Source organism: Bos javanicus, chromosome 12 (genome assembly GCF_032452875.1).
Source record: "Bos javanicus breed banteng chromosome 12, ARS-OSU_banteng_1.0, whole genome shotgun sequence".
Lineage (NCBI taxonomy): Eukaryota > Metazoa > Chordata > Mammalia > Artiodactyla > Bovidae > Bos > Bos javanicus.
Window position 1 is genome coordinate 65,260,244 of NC_083879.1, and position 17,194 is coordinate 65,277,437.

The following is a 17,194-nucleotide window of genomic DNA, read 5'->3' on the forward strand; positions in this document are numbered from 1 at the left end:
CAAAATCTAGATTTAGAAGAGGAGAAATGATTTTGAACTTGACATAAGAAATGATTTAGTCAACTTTTCCATTCAAATGCTTCTTTTGTTAGCCTCCTCCAAAGTCTAATATAAGTCACACTGAGAGATTTCCCTCCTTTTAATGTGCATTTCAGATACTAACAGGGAGGAAAGAGCCAGTGTATACACTAAGCCACAGTCTGGTGTCAAGTCAAAGAGAGAATACTTGGGACTTCCAGAGGAGTCATGCTTTGGTTGAGGTCACTGCACAAGCCCAGCAGCCACCAGAGACATTGCAAGCCTGGATCTGCGAGTCAATTGATACAAGGTTCCCTGAAGTGCATCCTGATAGAGATTCAGGCTATAGTGTAACAGCACTGGCCACCTAGTTGTGGAGATAATCATGTTATCAAGGATGTCAACACATTTTCTTGTACTTGAGGGTCTGTCTGGTGAAATTAGAATCAGGGAAGATGAAAGAGGATTTCTTCTTATGCATTAAGTGGAGCAAGCAGTAAAATAACATAAAATGGGGCCTGTTCTTGCTCATGTGCAAATTTTTCCCTGGTGTTAAGACTATGACTACATTTGATGCTGCCATCTATAGAGTAAGCCCTACTAGTTGTCAACTGAACTGAACACTACTGTTTGTAAAGCTTTGGTACTTTTACTTGTTTCAGTATGTCCCTGTTTCTGACTGTACAGCGTTTCAATACCTGCTGAAATAAGTATTACAGCCAAATGTTTTTGCTAATTTTCTACATATCTGATTGAACCAAATAGTTGTCACTCTTGGTTACAAATCTTGGTATAACACAGAGTTTCTAAAATGGCATTATTTCCAGCCTATTGGTGGAGTTCGTACAATTTTAGCAATCATTCTTGATTTTAAAATTGAAGAATTGTACATAATCTGGATTTTTGCTTTTTTTTTTTTATAAAATCAGAAGATTTCACAACACAGCATCTCTATTCCTGTGAACATTTAGCTTGAGATGGGGACTAGCCCCACTCCATAAACTTGAAAGACTCTTTCTTTGCTTTTAGTAACACCATATTTTGTTTTCCTCCTGATTCACTAACAGCTCTTCTCCCATCATTTTTTTCTCTTCCTCCAACTTTAAATGTAGGAATTCTTTGAGATTCATTTCTAAATCCTGAAGAAGGTTCTATGTGCTCATTCCAAATACTCTCCCTAGGCAAACTCATTCACTTATTACGTATATATTTATAACTCTCTCTATCTATATCAGTAACCTACAATGGTCTTTTTCCAGATCTGTTTGCTCCAGTCTGTTTCCACCATTCCCCATTTTTTTTTTTTTTGTACACTTACTTTGTTTTTTATTTTATTCCTTGAATATATCACATCACTTCTAGTTATCTAGCTTTTGCAAAGCTAATCCCACCACCTGGAAGAATCTTCCTCTGCCCCTTTGTCTGCTTCCTACCTGTGTTTCTAGTTTCTCTTAGCTTATATCTTATTCTTCTAGAAAAACTTCCTTGAACTTCAGATAAGATTATGTCTTTCTATTATCTTCTTCACAGTAGCTTGAATGTCCCCCTTTGTAACACTTATCTGACCGTAACAAATTATTTGTGAAATTGCATGCTTAATATTGATCCTAATATAGTAAAGTCACATTCAAACAGGTCCTCCTTGTATTTTTCACTGTGTGTCTTTGCATTTGACACAGTCTTTGAAATGTATGTGTGTGGGTGTGTAGTTCAGTCGCTCAGTTGTGTTTGACTCTCTGTGGCCACACGGACTGTAGCCCACCAGGTTCCTCTATCAGTAGAATCTTCCAGATAAGAATACTGGAGCAGGTTGCCACTTTCTACTCCCAAGAATCCTTCTGACTCAGGGATCAAATCCATGTCTCCCATGTCTCCTACACTGGCAGGCAGATTCTTTACCACTAGCGCCACCTGGGAAGTTCTTTGAAACCTAAAGTGATCCTAATATTTATTGACTCTGACATAGGTATTAGAGTAAAAATTATGGAATCCTTTAGATCCTTCAAGAAATGAAAAAATCTCTCTTTCCTAATGAAACTTGAAGATAATCCAGGTAATTTTAAACAGGTGGGCTAATAAAATACTTATGGACCATAACTAACGAATGTGTTATACTTCTTATACATAACACATTATTTTGGTCTAAGAAAGCTGTGTTACCATGGAATTAACAGACATTCAAAATCTCCAAGAAATGATTATAAAGCACTAGTCACTAATTTTCCTTTAACTTAGTAAGTATTTGTAAAATGATATTGTTTATAATAAAGACAAGAAGCACATTTAGAATGAATATATCTACCTTTGTATTAAACAGCTCTAAGTTAATTCCCAAACTATTTTATTTCCTTTTTTAACATGAAATGAATTGAACATATTAAATATTTTGTGTCATTATATCAACAGTGCAACTGTTTCACCAAGTGCATGCCTGGCCAGTTTATCAAGAGCTTTAAATTATTTAATGCAAGAAAGAGAATAAAAATAAATTCATGCTTTCATATAGTTGTCTGTTGATGATCAAGAACTAGAGATCTGGAGGCTTAGTAGGAAAAAAAAAAAGACAGAGCAAAAGAGTTTTGCACCTTGAGATTGTCTGTTGATCACAGTGCTGCATCCCTTTTATGCTTTTGCCTAAAGACCTGGAACATTCACATGTTCACTTGGCCAGAGACAGATGGCTGCCCACACATTCTCCCTAGGCTTAACACTTGTTCTCCCAGTACCAACCACCAAGGAGTTTGGCCCACCATCTGTGATCTGCAGCCTCCTCCTCACTTATGAATTCTATGACAAGAAGCTAAGTGGCTTTACACTGTACATTCTGGGATGGTTCTTTTTCAGTATATAAGCCCTAGAGGTCTCCATCTTTACTAGTCAGGACAGGCTAGGTCAAGCAGCAGAAACAAACACCACCCTATTCTCGTTGCCTTAACACAGCAAATGTTTATATTCCACTCATCCTAAATCCATCAATGGAGCAGCATAAGGACCAGCTCACGGCAGTCACCCAGAGGTCCAGGCTGGTAGAGGCTCCCTCTCAGCTCTTGCTACCGGAGAAACTGAAGCTTAAATCTGGGTGTCTACAATTAACCCCTCCTACACGGAACTGCGGAGAAGGCAATGGCAACCCACTCCAGTACTCTTGCCTGGAAAACCCCATGGAGGGAGGAGCCTGGTGGGCTGCGGTCCATGGGGTCGCTACGAGTTGGGCACAACTGAGCAACTTCACTTTCACTTTTTATTCTCCTGCATTGGAGAAGGAAATGGCAACCCATTTCAGTGTTCTTGCCTGGAGAATCCCAGGGACGGAGGAGCATGGTAGGCTTCCGTCTATGGGGTCGCACAGAGTCAGACACGACTGAAGCGACTTAACAGCAGCAGCAGCAACATGGAACTGACGCATTTCTCTTCTGCTATTTCATTGGCCACAGCTGGTCAGTGGTCATGCCTAACTGCAGTGTGGGAGGTGATAGGAGCGGCTGATGCAGTACAGCGCCACCACACGTCCAGGAGAACTGGAGTAGAGGTGGATGCCTCTCTGAGCAATAGAGGGGAAGAGAACTGTTTTTAGCTTAATAACCAAGCATCAAAAATTGTCTTATACTTCTTTTCACACGTTCAAGCCAAAACATCTCTGTATCATATCTTTCAAATTTCTTGCCTTTCTCACTGTTTCAAAAATGTTCCTCTTTAGGACAATTAGCAGTAAGGTTAGCAAATAGCAGATAGCCACTGCACAGTCCATAAAAGCAAAAAGCCTGCCCCTTCGATAGGTCTTTGCTGAGTAAAGGTGGTTCTTGCTACCCAAAGTTGACATACTTTTTGCCATGTGACCCTGAAAGCCAGAGTATTCCCTAACTGTATAGAAGTTATGACATATGAGATGATATATGATCATATACCATGATATGACATCAGTGACATACAGTTGGTGAGCTCTTGAAGGGCTATGATGACCTCACATAAGAGTTACTTATGGGTTAAGGATAAGAAGAGATTTTCAGAGAACATCACCTTTGAATGTACAACATCATGATGAGTGGGTCACTAGAATTGTTAATTGGTAAGTGATTTATCCAGTTTTCTATGAGAACAGCCTGCATTGTCTTGAAAACAATGGTTGAAGAGTTTCCTTTATTTATTACCATATCTTGAGTCATTTATCACCATCATAATCCAGCATCCCCCTTCTTCTTCATCAACATCACCATTGTTTTTGTTCCTTCTTCTTTGGTGAAGTCCTTACTATATGCCGAGTATTGTATATGAAACGTAACTGCTTATTGTATTTAATTAATCTAGTCAACGGAGAAGGCAATGGCAACCCACTCCAGTGTTCTTGTCTGGAGAATCCCAGGGACGAGGGAGCCTGGTGGGCTGTCGTCTATGGGGTCGCACAGAGTTGGACACGACTTAAGTGACTTAGCAGCAGCAGCAATCTAGTCAAGGCTATGGTTTTTCCAGTGGTCATGTATGGATGTGAGAGTTGGACTGTGAAGAAAGCTGAGCACTGAAGAATTGATGCTTTTGAACTGTGGTGTTGGAGAAGACTCTTGAGAGTCCCTTGGACTGCAAGAAGATCCAACCAGTCCATTCTAAAGATCAGTCCTGGGTGTTCATTGGAAGAACTGATGCTAAAGCTGAAACTCCAGTACTTTGGCCACCTCATGCGAAGAGTTGACTCATTGGAAAAGACTCTGATGCTTGGAGGGATTAGGGGCAGGAGGAGAAGGGGACGACAGAGAATGAGATGGCTGGATGGCATCACTGACTCGATGGACATGAGTTTGGGTGAACTCTGGGAGTTGGTGATGGATAGGGAGGCCTGGCGTGCTGCAATTCATGGGGTCGCAGAGTCAGACACGACTGAGCAACTGAACTGAACTGAATTGAACTGAATATTGTATTCAGTATTCAAACTCAGAAAATTATGAATCGTCACTTTGCGTTCATCTAAAATAAAGCACAATACACAACCCTGGTAAGGTATCCTTTTTTATTTTTAATGAGTTTTGTTTAACTGAGCTTCCCATTCTAGACATCAGAATTTAAATTACAATTATCATTGAGATCTTCTTACTTGATACAGAAACAGTCAATAGTGTTTGTTTTTGAAAGGACACTATAGTAACTTTTGAAAGGACAAAAATAATGATTCAAATACTAAATCCAGTCTATAAAATTACCACAATATAATAGCCTTTGTGTGCATGCATGCTAAGTCACTTCAGTTGTGTCCAACTCTTTGAGATGCTATGGACTATAGCCCACCAGGTTCCTCTGTCCATGGATTCTCCAGGCAAGAAAACTAGAGTGCATTGCCATGCCCTCTTACTGGGGATCTTATAGCCTGAGTAACAGTCTAAGATATACTAAAAAACATGAGATAACATGCCACAGCTTCCTGAAGTTTTATTATTAAACTGAAGTCCACAGTTTAAAGCACAGTTACATTAAAAACTGCAAAATTTAACAAAATACAGTGACTTTCTATGTCAAGTTAGCTAAACTGAAACTACATTCCCCACCTTTGTCTTCCATGTAGGTACATTTGGAAGGTTACAAGCTAGAATGGGCCACAAATGGAACCTGCCTATCTCTTGAAAGTTGGCAGGCAGCTGCACCTGAGTTTATCCTTGAAAGGTGAGTGTGAGTTTGGTAGCTATTGTAGCTCATGCACTTTGTCACCAGCCTGCTGATTGATCTTCTTGTTGCAGTAGCAGCCAGACCTCTGGAAGTCTCTAGTTTCTGCCATCTCCTCTTTCAGCTTCTCTAGCAACTGGACTAAGTGTGAATATAGTGTCATGGTGAAGGGTGCCCACATATTTCTGGGGCTTGCATCTAAGAACAGAGACAATGAGAAACATCCTTGTCAGTCAGTTGCTTTCCCCATTTCTCCTCTATCTTTTCCTTCCCAGCTGACCATTCAGACCTCACCCTAGAAACAGAAACAACAGCCTTCAACAGCCTGTTTAGCAAATACCCACAATTCCTAAGAGTCTCTCCCTATAATAAATCCCTTATTTTATGTTATTCACTGTGGTTCTGTTTTTGTGCTCCTCTGATAAATGAATGTTCAAAATAAAACAGACTTCCTATAAATTCCAAACTGCTTAGTTTCCTTAGTGGAATCCCTGAGAAGGTCCATTAACTCTCTCCTGCTTTAGGAGTGAGAAATACTGATAAACACATACAAATGGTATTGCCTGACATTCTTTTTAAAGGTTCATAGCATATTTGATGGAACGGGCTCTCATCTTTTATCCTCTGCTGAAAGAGGAAAGAGTTCATGGTGTAGCCTTCTTCTCTGAACCGACGTGGCCACTACCCACCACTCTCAAGTCTGCCATGAGCCTCTGCTTGCCTCACTGAGGCCCTCACTCCAGAATTCTGGCACCTCTTTCTTTTAAAATATAATGCAGTTACAGTGGTTTATGCAATGTGTGCTAAGTCACTTCAGTCGTGTCCAACTCTGTGCCACTCTCTGGACTGTCACTCACTAGGCTTCTCTGTAGGATTTCCCAGGCAAGAATACTGGAGTGGGTAGCCATTTCCTTCTCCAGGGAATCTTCCCAACACAGGGACCGAAACTGTGTTCCTTATGTCCTCTGCATTGGCAGGAAGGTTCTTTACCATTAGCACAACTTGTGAAGCCCAAAGACAAAGGCTTCTGCAAAGACAGATGCAAAAAAAATTCATCCTTCTTTAATGCCACAAAACAAAAAACCTATTTTGAATACAACAAGATTTCACTGGAGACTGAAGCAAGAGGGGATTACAATATAGGGCAAAAAATATGAATTAAATAGTATCGCTCTCAAAGTACAGAGAAAAATTTTTTAATTGTACCAACCATAAATAAACCTCATATGATCTGATGTTCATTCTCACATCCTTATCTCAAGATTCATCTTTCTTTTACTCTTTCCTCTTCTCAAAGAGAACGTTTTTTTTTCATCTCACTTTGCAAATCTTTCTACTTTTTATATTTTTTTTCAGTTTGCAGGAAACATTTATATTTAGTAGTATTAAACTGTTAATTACATTTGCTGCATATATTACTGCCAGTCTCTTTTCATGAAAATGTACATCTATGTTTTTTTCTTTTTAAAATTAATTTATTTATTTTAATTGGAGGCTAATTTCTTTACAGTATTGTGGTGGTTTTTGCCATACGTTGACATGAACAGCCATGGTTGTACATAGGTCCCCCATTCTGAACCCCTCTCCCATCTCCCTCCCCATCCCATCCCTCTGGGTCATCCCAGTGCACCAGCCCTGAGCACCCTGTCTCATGCATCGAACTTGGACTGGTGATCTAGTTCACATATGGTAATATACATGCTTCAATGCTATTCTCTCAGATTATCCCACCTTCACGTTCTCCCAGAGTCCAAAAGTCAGTTCTTTACATCTGTGTCTCTTTTGCTGTCTCACATATAGAGTTATTGTTACCATCTTTCTAAATCCCATATATATGTTAATATACTGTATTGGTGTTTTTCTTTCTGACTTACTTCACTCTGTATAATAGGCTCCAGTTTCATCCACCTCATTAGAACTGATTCAAATGCATTCTTTTTAATAGCTGAGTAATATTCCATTGTGTATATGTACCACAGCTTTCTTATCCATTCATCTGCTGATGGACGTCTAGGCTGCTTCCATGTCTTGGCTATTATAAACAGTGCTGCAATGAACATTGGGGTACACATGTCTCTTTCAATTCTGGTTTCCTCGGTGTGTATGCCCAGCAGTGGGATTGCTGGGTTGTATGGCTGTTCTATTTCCAGTTCTTTAAGCAATCTCCACACTGTTCTCCATAGTGGCTGTACTAGTTTGCATTCCCACCAACAGTGTAAGAGGGTTACCTTTTCTCCAAACCTTCACCAGCATTTACTGCTTGTAGACTTTTGGATAGCAGCCATTCTGACCGGCGTGAGATGGTACCTCATTGTGGTTTTGATTTGCATTTCTCTGATAATGAGTGATGTTGAGCATTTTTTCATGTGTTTGTTACTCATCTGTATGTTCAAGCTGGTTTTAGAAAAGGCAGAGGAACCAGAGATCCTCTGCCAACATCCGCTGGATCATGGAAAAAGCAAGAGAGTTCCAGAAAAACATCTATTTCTGCTTTATTGACTATAAAGGCCAAAGCCTTTGACTGTGTGGATCACAGTAAAGTGTGGGAAATTCTGAAAGAGATGGGAATACCAGACCACCTGATCTGCCTCTTGAGAAATTTGTATGCAGGTCAGGAAGCAACAGTTAGAACTGGACATGGAACAACAGACTCATTTCAAATAGGAAAAGGAATACCCCAAAGCTGTATATTGTCACACTGTTTATTTAACTTACATGCAGAGTACATCATGAGAAACGCTGGACTGGAAGAAACACAAGCTGGAATTAAGATTGCTGGGAGAAATATCAATAACCTCAGATATGCAGATGACACCACTCTTATGGCAGAAAGTGAAGAGGAACTGAAAAGCCTCTTGATGAAAGTGAAAGTGGAGAGTGAAAAAGTTGGCTTAAAGCTCAACATTCAGAAAACGAAGATCATAGCATCCGGTCCCACCACTTCATGGGAAATAGATGGGGAAGCAGTGGAAACAGTGTCAGACTTTATTTTTCTGGGCTCCAAAATCACTACAGATGGTGACTGCAGCCATGAAATTAAAAGACGCTTACTCCTTGGAAGGAAAGTTATGACCAACCTAGATAGCATATTCAAAAGCAGAGACATTACTTTGCCAACAAAGGTTCATCTAGTCAAGGCTATGGTTTTTCCTGTGGTCATGTATGGATGTGAGAGTTGGACTGTAAAGGAAGCTGAGCACCGAAGAACTGATGCTTTTGAACTGTGGTGTTGGAGAAGACTCTTGAGAGTCCCTTGGACTGCAAGGAGATCCAACCAGTCCATTCTGAAGGAGATCAGCCCTGGGATTTCTTTGGAAGGAATGATGCTAAAGCTGAAACTCCAGTACTTTGGCCACCTGATGCAAAGAGTTGACTCACTGGAAAAGACCCTGATGCTGGGAGGGATTGGGGGCAGGAGGAGAAGGGGATGACAGAGGATGAGATGGCTGGATGGCATCACTGACTCAATGGACGTGAGTCTCAGTGAACTCCGGGAGTTGGTGACGGACAGGGAGGCCTGGCATGCTGCGATTCATGGGGTCACAAAGAGTCGGACATGACTGAGCGACTGATCTGATGTCTTCTTTGGAGAAATGTCTGTTTAGTTATTTGGCTCATTTTTTGATTGGATCACTTATTTTTCTGGAATTGAGCTGCAGGAGTTGCTTGTATATTTTTGAGATTAATTCTTTGTCAGTTGCTTCGTTTGCTATTATTTTCTCCCATTCTGAAGGCTGTCTTTTCACCTTGCTTATAGTTTCCTTTGTTGTGCAAAAGCTTTTAAGTTTAATTAGGTCCCACTTGTTTATTTTTGCTTTTATTTCCATTAATCTAGGAGGTGGGTCATAGAGAATCCTGCTATGATTTATGTCAGAGAGTATTTTGCCTATGTTTTCCTCTAGGAGTTTTATAGTTTCTGGTCTTACATTTAGATCTTTAATCCATTTTGTGTTTATTTTTGTGTATGGTTTTAGAAAGTGTTCTAGTTTAAAGAAAAGTCCTTTTCTAAATCATAGGTATTTGTTTCATTCTTCCAGGGAAATACAAAGAATACAATAACTCATAGGGGTCTATTTTCCAAAGTCGGAGTTAATGTGCCTAAAACAGTATTCTGTGGGTTTCAGCAGAAATATCTGGGTACTGCCTGGTACAAAATATTGGAGGGGCCTAGATAAGCCCCCACAAGGCTAGTTGTCTAACATGAATAGAATAAAAGCTTTCTAGCTGTTCTTGTGGTCTTCCTGTCTCCTACAGACAAGTTTTAGATGGAGAAAAACATATATATATATATATATATATATATATATATACGCACACACACACACGCACGCACACATGAAATATACATGCACAGATTTAAAGTGTATATCCACATTGTGGAAGACAAAAAGGAAAATCTCTTAGATTTATCACTGTCTATTATCATTGCAATCTCAGGGGATATGTTTTATTTTTGCTTTTAAGCATTTTTGTATAAATTTGTATAAATTTTCAATCCCAACTTTTCCCTCTAGAGTCTGGGTTTTGCATTATGCACGTGTCTCACATTTTTGTAAATCACTTTTCCATTCCATATTAATTTTCTATCAAGCCATTTACAAATAATTTAAGTGAAGTAGTAGTATCTTGATCTGGGATTACTAACAATTCATATATTATTATCAATTCAATTTTAAAATGTGATTTTTGCCTTCTAGTAGCTAAGTCGTGTCTGACTCTTTGCAACCCATGGACAGCAGCGCTCCAGGCTCCTCTGTCCATGGCACTACCCAAGCAGAAATACTGGAGTGGGTTTCCATTTCCTTCTCCAGGGGATCTTCCTGACCCAGGGATGGAACATGTGTTTCCTGCATTGGCAGGCAAGTTCTTTACCACTGAACCACCAGGGAATCCCATCCAAGTGCTCACTGCTAGGCACTCACTCCCCAGGAATTTGGTGACCAACATCCTTCTCTCTGACCTGGGTATTTTGTGATCTCTCTCTTCCATGACATGCCCACCCTTTTGCAGTAAAAGCTGAAAATAACTCCAGCTATAAATCATGTTGATATTTGAACATTGGTGTCTTCTAGGTAATGCTCAGTCAACATCTCTCTTGAAAGCTGAGATCTGTGAGATTTTTAGTTTTTAATTCAATCTGTATTGAAGGGTAGTGCAAGTGATTTTATTGTCTGAAATCTGGAAGCTAAAGATGGAAGCTGCCCATGGCTGCTGATTCATGGCCTGTGTGGATGGTGTTTGATCCATGGTAGAAGGTTTTCTTATGAATATTTCCAGTGTAATTATATTAAAACTCTTATTTTACATCTATTTGCCATTATTTTTGTGCTTTTGTATATGTGTGTGTGTTTGCTGCTCAGTCCTGTCCGACTCTGTGTGACTCCATGGACTGTAGCCCACCAGGCTCCTCTGTCCATGGAATTCTCCAGGCAAGAGTACTGGAGTGGATTACCATTCCCTTCTCCATTTGTATATGTACTTTTATAAATTCATATGAAACCTCCTACATATATTCAAATAAAACTTCCTGCATAGCTTTTTATGCTACAGACTGTCACAACAAACCAGGTATTTAAATAACAGAGGTTATTTAAACAGAGCTTTAGAGCATGTGCACACATATATATTCATGGTGTATTATTTACACTACCATGCCATTTGGGGATTTGAGAGAACTAAAAAGGTGTAAATTAGACAAAAATGCCTGTGTAATCATTCAAAGTGACAAAAAAGTGTATATATATTTTTTTCTGAATCCTTGTTCTGTTTTCTCTCTCCCTTTTATTTCTGACTCTCACCCTTAGTTCAGTGGTCCACAATTGACTTGATAGTGTAAGAATACAGATAAGCCTTATTGTCAGCATTATCAGCATACCAAGGAAAATAAAGGGACTTTTGCAAAAAAAAAAAAAAAAACCAGCAACAATGAAAATTCTGTCCTTACAAGGTACTATGGAGGCTTGATAGTGTGAGACACCTGGGATTATAGTTAAAATTCTTGATATATCAAAGACTTGCTTTCTAAACATCCAACTTTAAAAAAAAAATGTAGAAGCACAAGGAATAACAGAATCTTTTCATAAGCACCAAAATGAATTTTCACATTTTACCTTTAAAGACACACACATTTAAGCACTTCAAACACCATCTTCCTCCTCTGGGCAGCAATTATGTTGGTTGCCAGCAACATGCCCATCCACCTTCCTTACTAACAGAAGCTCAATTTTGTGTAGGCAGAAATCAGACCCAGTCCCAGGGGAGAAGGACCAATTGGCCTAATAAATCAGGATCACTCTTCACTTTTTCCTAGTGGTCCAGGGGTGGCCATAAGATGTTCATTCATCTCACTCATTCATTCATTTCACCAAGCATTTATTAAGTACTCACTCTGTAATGTACAGAGAAGGAAATGGCAATCCACTCCTGTACTCTTGCCTGGAAAATTCCATGGACAGAGGAGCCTTGTAGGGTACAAGGGGATCCATGGGGTCGCAAAGAGTCGGACACGACTGAGCGACTTCACTTCACTTCTGTAATGTACAGACAGTGGGCAACACCATCAAAATTCTAGTCTTCGTGCAGGTCACATTCTAATGAAAGGAGAAACGCAATAAAGAAGTAAATTACGTAGTGCAATGGGTGATAATAAATGCTATGGAAAAAGTCATGAGAGAGGAAGGGGATACTAAGTAAGTAGGAAAGGAGTCAGAGCCAATGCTGAAGTGTGTGATGCAGGAGTCTTGAGGAGACCTGAGAGAAAGGATTTCAGAAGTAAACAGCCAGTGTAAAAGCCCAGAGGCAAGAACATGCCTGGTGTGTGTTAGGAATTAGGAGTGTGGGAAAACCACAATGGTAAGAGGGTAACTGAAAATAAGGATGAAGAACTGATAGGTGCTGTATTGCATAGAGAGTTGGCCTATATGCTGAGTGGGATGGACATTCACTGGAAGATTTTGATAGAGAAGTAATATGGTTTGATTTGAATTTTTAAGGTTCACTTTGTTTGTAGGGGGCTACACTGGTGGCCCAGATGGTAAAGAATCTGCCCACAATGCGGGAGACCCGGGTTCAACTCCTGGGTCAGGAAGATTTCCTAGAGAAAGGCATGGCAACCCACTTCAGTATTCTTGCCTGGAGAATCCCATAGAATCCCAGAGGAGCCTGGCTGGATACAGTCCATAGGATCGCAAAGAGTCAGACAGGACTGAAACAATTTAGCAGGATTTGTTTGTGGAGATGGGAATAGACTCAGGAGGCAAAGTAAAGATAGGTGAAAGAATATAATTAAGGAGGCACTTCCAATTATCTGTTTTTAACAGAAAAGTAACTTGGATCAGGTAGTAGTAGAGGGGTAAGAAATATTCATAAATATACAGCCAACAATATGTGTATGTAGATTAGATGAAGGCATGAAAAAAGTTAGAAATTATTCTAAAGTCTTCAGTTTGATCAATTAGAACTTATTTGTTGACTTTCACTCAGATGGTGAAGTTTGGAAGGATAGTAAAAGCAGGTTTCAGTAGTGTTGTATTTAATTGAGATACTAGAAATGCCCACTAGACATCAATAAAGACATGACTGCAGAGGGCATCACAAGCAAGTCTGAATTTCAGACAAAAGTTTCTGGCGACATATAAATTTGAGAGCATTAGTGTATGGATGTTATAAAAAATAATAAGACTGAATGGGCTCACCAAAGTGATGAATGTTAATACTGTCAACAAGTAGTATAAGAACTGAGCATTGAAGCACTCCAAAATCAACATATCAGAAGGATAAGGAGGAGTCAGAAAAAGAAATCAAGAAGCAAGTGATAAAGGTAACTATGATGTTCACAAATAAAAAAAAATTATTTTATAAACATAATGACCAATTCTATCAAGTGCTATTGAAAGTTGACATAAAATGAGACCTAGTAATTGTTTGATAATGTATCAAATCAACACGAGTATACTTTCAATTTACATAGTATTACATGTCAATTATACCTTAAAAATAGAAAAATTTTTTAATTAAAGATAAATTAAAAATTTTTTTCAGACATGTATCAGTGTGTAGAGATGGGGAAAAGGAACCAAGGAGAAATCAAGTGTGTGGGCTAAGCATTGTGTAAATAGATGGTTTTATATAATCCTCATAGCAACATTCATACTAAATAATTGCAACAATTTAGTAAAATTAACCCACTGCTATGAAAATTGTAGGTATTTTAAAAGTAGCCATTAAGAAATGAACTGAAAAAAAAGAATTTGTGTAGTGATGCAGGTAGTAGGATTAAAAACAGGATGCTGGAATAACCTGGAAAAGTTTAGAGTAGGGAGACCAGACAAGTCATCCTGCTAAACAAGTCTTTGTCCCCTCTGTCTCAGTGACAAGGCATTCCCTTCCCACAGGCAATTTGTTTTCATTTGTTAAACTGTATGTAAATACAGAGTAAGTTCTAAAGGAAGTTTATTAACTCTTACATAAGAGGGATTACATTTGCCATATCTCTTTTTCAAAACAGATATTCCACAAAAACAAAAATATGGTTAGATAGACATGTTTTGTATTTGTAATATTTTATTCTAGCCTAATACTATGTCAAAGTGCAGGTTCTTCTTATAACACAATGCTCTAAAGGCCTTCACATATACTTTTTAAAATTTTTCATCTTTTATTGGAGCATAGTTTGTTTACAGTGTTGTGTTATTTTCAGGTGTGCAGCAAAGTGATTCAGTTCTACATATACATGTATTTATTCTTCTTCAAATTCTTTTCCCATGTAGTTTATTACAGAATATTGAGCAGTGTTAATTAGTGTGGTTTTGAAGGTAGTACTCATCTTTAGAAAGAAGGTCAAAATAGAAACACAAGTCATCCCTGGTTATTGCACTTGAGCAACTAAATTAACACTCTGCAGGTGTTATAACCTAAATCATAACCCAACTGAACTGATCACAAAGAGGCACTGAGAAACAGGCTGTTTCAATAAGCATTTACTTAGGACTATGTTATCAGAGCTTCTTCCATTAAAGTAAAGTAATTAGGATGCTGAATCAGAGGAAGATGACAAGGCCTCCAAGCAGCATCTTTAGAAGAGAACACGAGAGTGCTTAGAGGAAAGTGAGGCAAGTTCTTTAATGAACTCAAGTTCCCCTTCAAAGTATTCTGCTGCTCAGAGAAAGACTGTGATTTATAAAAACTCTGCACTATAAACATCAGTCACCATCTCATTCTTTATACACAAAAAGGCAATGAACAGGAGCTATTATTTCTGCTTTGGCATTTAGCACTTTCTGTCTTTGAGGCTGGAAAGTGGAGAGGGTCATTTTGTTACAAGCACCAAAGTGAAAACCGTTATTTGATTACTGTGTGTTAATGAGTCATATTAGAAATGGAGCCAAAGACTGGAAAGGGAAATCCATAAAACCACTCCAAGTCCTCGGCTGTTTGAGGTCACCAGGACTCTGAACCGCAGAGCTGTCTCCTGGCTGTGCACATGCCTATTTCCCTGTCACGCCCAGCGCCACCGTGACAGACGCTGTGGAGATACACAGATGGTGCTTCAGGTTCACCATGATCTCTAGTTCTCCTTCATCTGTTTCCCTCTTCTGACCCATGATCCAGAACTCAGGTCAACATGCTTTCTATCTCCTGGGTGTTTTTGCAATTAAGATAAAGGTTTTAATATCTGATCAGCATTCAGTTGGAAAATAATTATTTTTACTACTTTCAAATAAGTGGAAAAAGTTATCCAGATTTTTAAGTATGTATACAGTTTAATATTTGATGCACTACATGTTTATAATAAAACTGAATCAAAACTAAAAGACAGACATTTCAGTTATATTATATATATATATATATATATATATATTCAAAAATGGACTTCCCTGGTGGCTCAGTCAGTAAAGAATCTGCCTGTGATGCAGGAGACCACCTGCAATGCAGGAGACTGGGGTTCATTCACTGGGTTAGGAAGATCCCCTGGAGAAGGAAATGGCAACCCATTCCAGTATTTTTACCTAGGAAATCCCATGGACAGAGGAGCCTGGCGGGCTATAATCCATGGGGTCGCAAGAGTCGGACATGATTTAGCAACTAAGCCACCACCACCACATTCAAAAGATACCATTCTAAACCCTCCCTGCACTTTGCTTAAATATAGTAATGTATTCATGTTTCAAATATTTTATAGGTAATTATGGCCACAGGAGTCACAAATCTTAAAATTTCTTATCTCATGACTCATTTCATTTAGACTCAATGTATCCTCTAAATTAAATTTCCCTCTGATAGTACAGCTAAACAACAGTACAGCTGTGGACTTACTCTATTTCATCATTTTCATGTTAGGATTAAAATAAAATATTTTTAAATTCAGATCTTATTTTATCTGTAAATTTTCAGCTTGTACCACGTGACCAACTGCTCAGGTGATGCCATTAAACATGTCTGAATCTCAACCTGACCTTCTGATTCTGCATACTTAAAAGTGAACCATAGAACTGAAACTGATTTAATATTGAAATTTCATAATGAATAAGACTAGGCTTTAATAACAAATTGAAGATTTTTCCAACAACTGATATAACTGAAAAGTTGCAGAATTTCACTAAGTTGGTGCAAGAAATCGACTCATCAGTAGAAAGGAAGGCTTCAACAAGACAGGTGGGGAACTGCTACATCTTGATATCCCAGTGATATATCTGGCTATAATTATCTGGCTATACTTATATAAGCTGTAAGGATACAATAAGACATTAGATTCTCACCAGTTTACTTAATATCATAGCCTTTCGGAATCTTGGTTTAAATTATATTAAACAAATTAAGAGAGCAAGGAAAGGCCCCAAATCCTTAGAAAGAAATACATGAAACAAAATATCCATTTGTGTCACATTTCTAATGATTATCTTATTTTTGTGTGCATATGTGTATGACAAAGATGGTATAGATTTCCATCACTATATCTGCAAAGGTGAATAAGATTTCTTTGCTTTACAGCAAAAAGCATATTTCACTTTCATGTTGAGTCTTAGAATAGCACTGTCTTTGGAGACTGGTTGTCTGAAATTCTCTCTTGCATGACCATTCAGGCTTAACCATAATCCAGCTAAAGCTAAGTCATTGATTGACACTAGGCCTTGGGGCAGACAGATGAATTTCTCTGGTTTAAAGTTTAATGGAACAGATCTTTTGATCTCTGATTCTGTGTGGAATCTGAAGTTCATTTTTTCACCCAGGTTTCTTTGGTGCTAGTACATTGTCACATACAGATCTCATTTTCATGATTAGAATGTAATGTCATGAGGTCAGCACTGCTAAACCAATACAGAGATTTATATCGTGCTTCATAGTAGGTTAACTTGATCACTATTATTTCCAAGGGAGTTTAGTGTATCTAATTCAAATGTGGTATAGAGTCTTTTATAATCTAACGTTGAGCATGATGTCTTCCATAAACATAAACTAGGTAAGGATCTTATAATTGAGCATTCACTCTTATTTCTGAAATGACCACAAAATTATCTTAAGGTGACTTTAT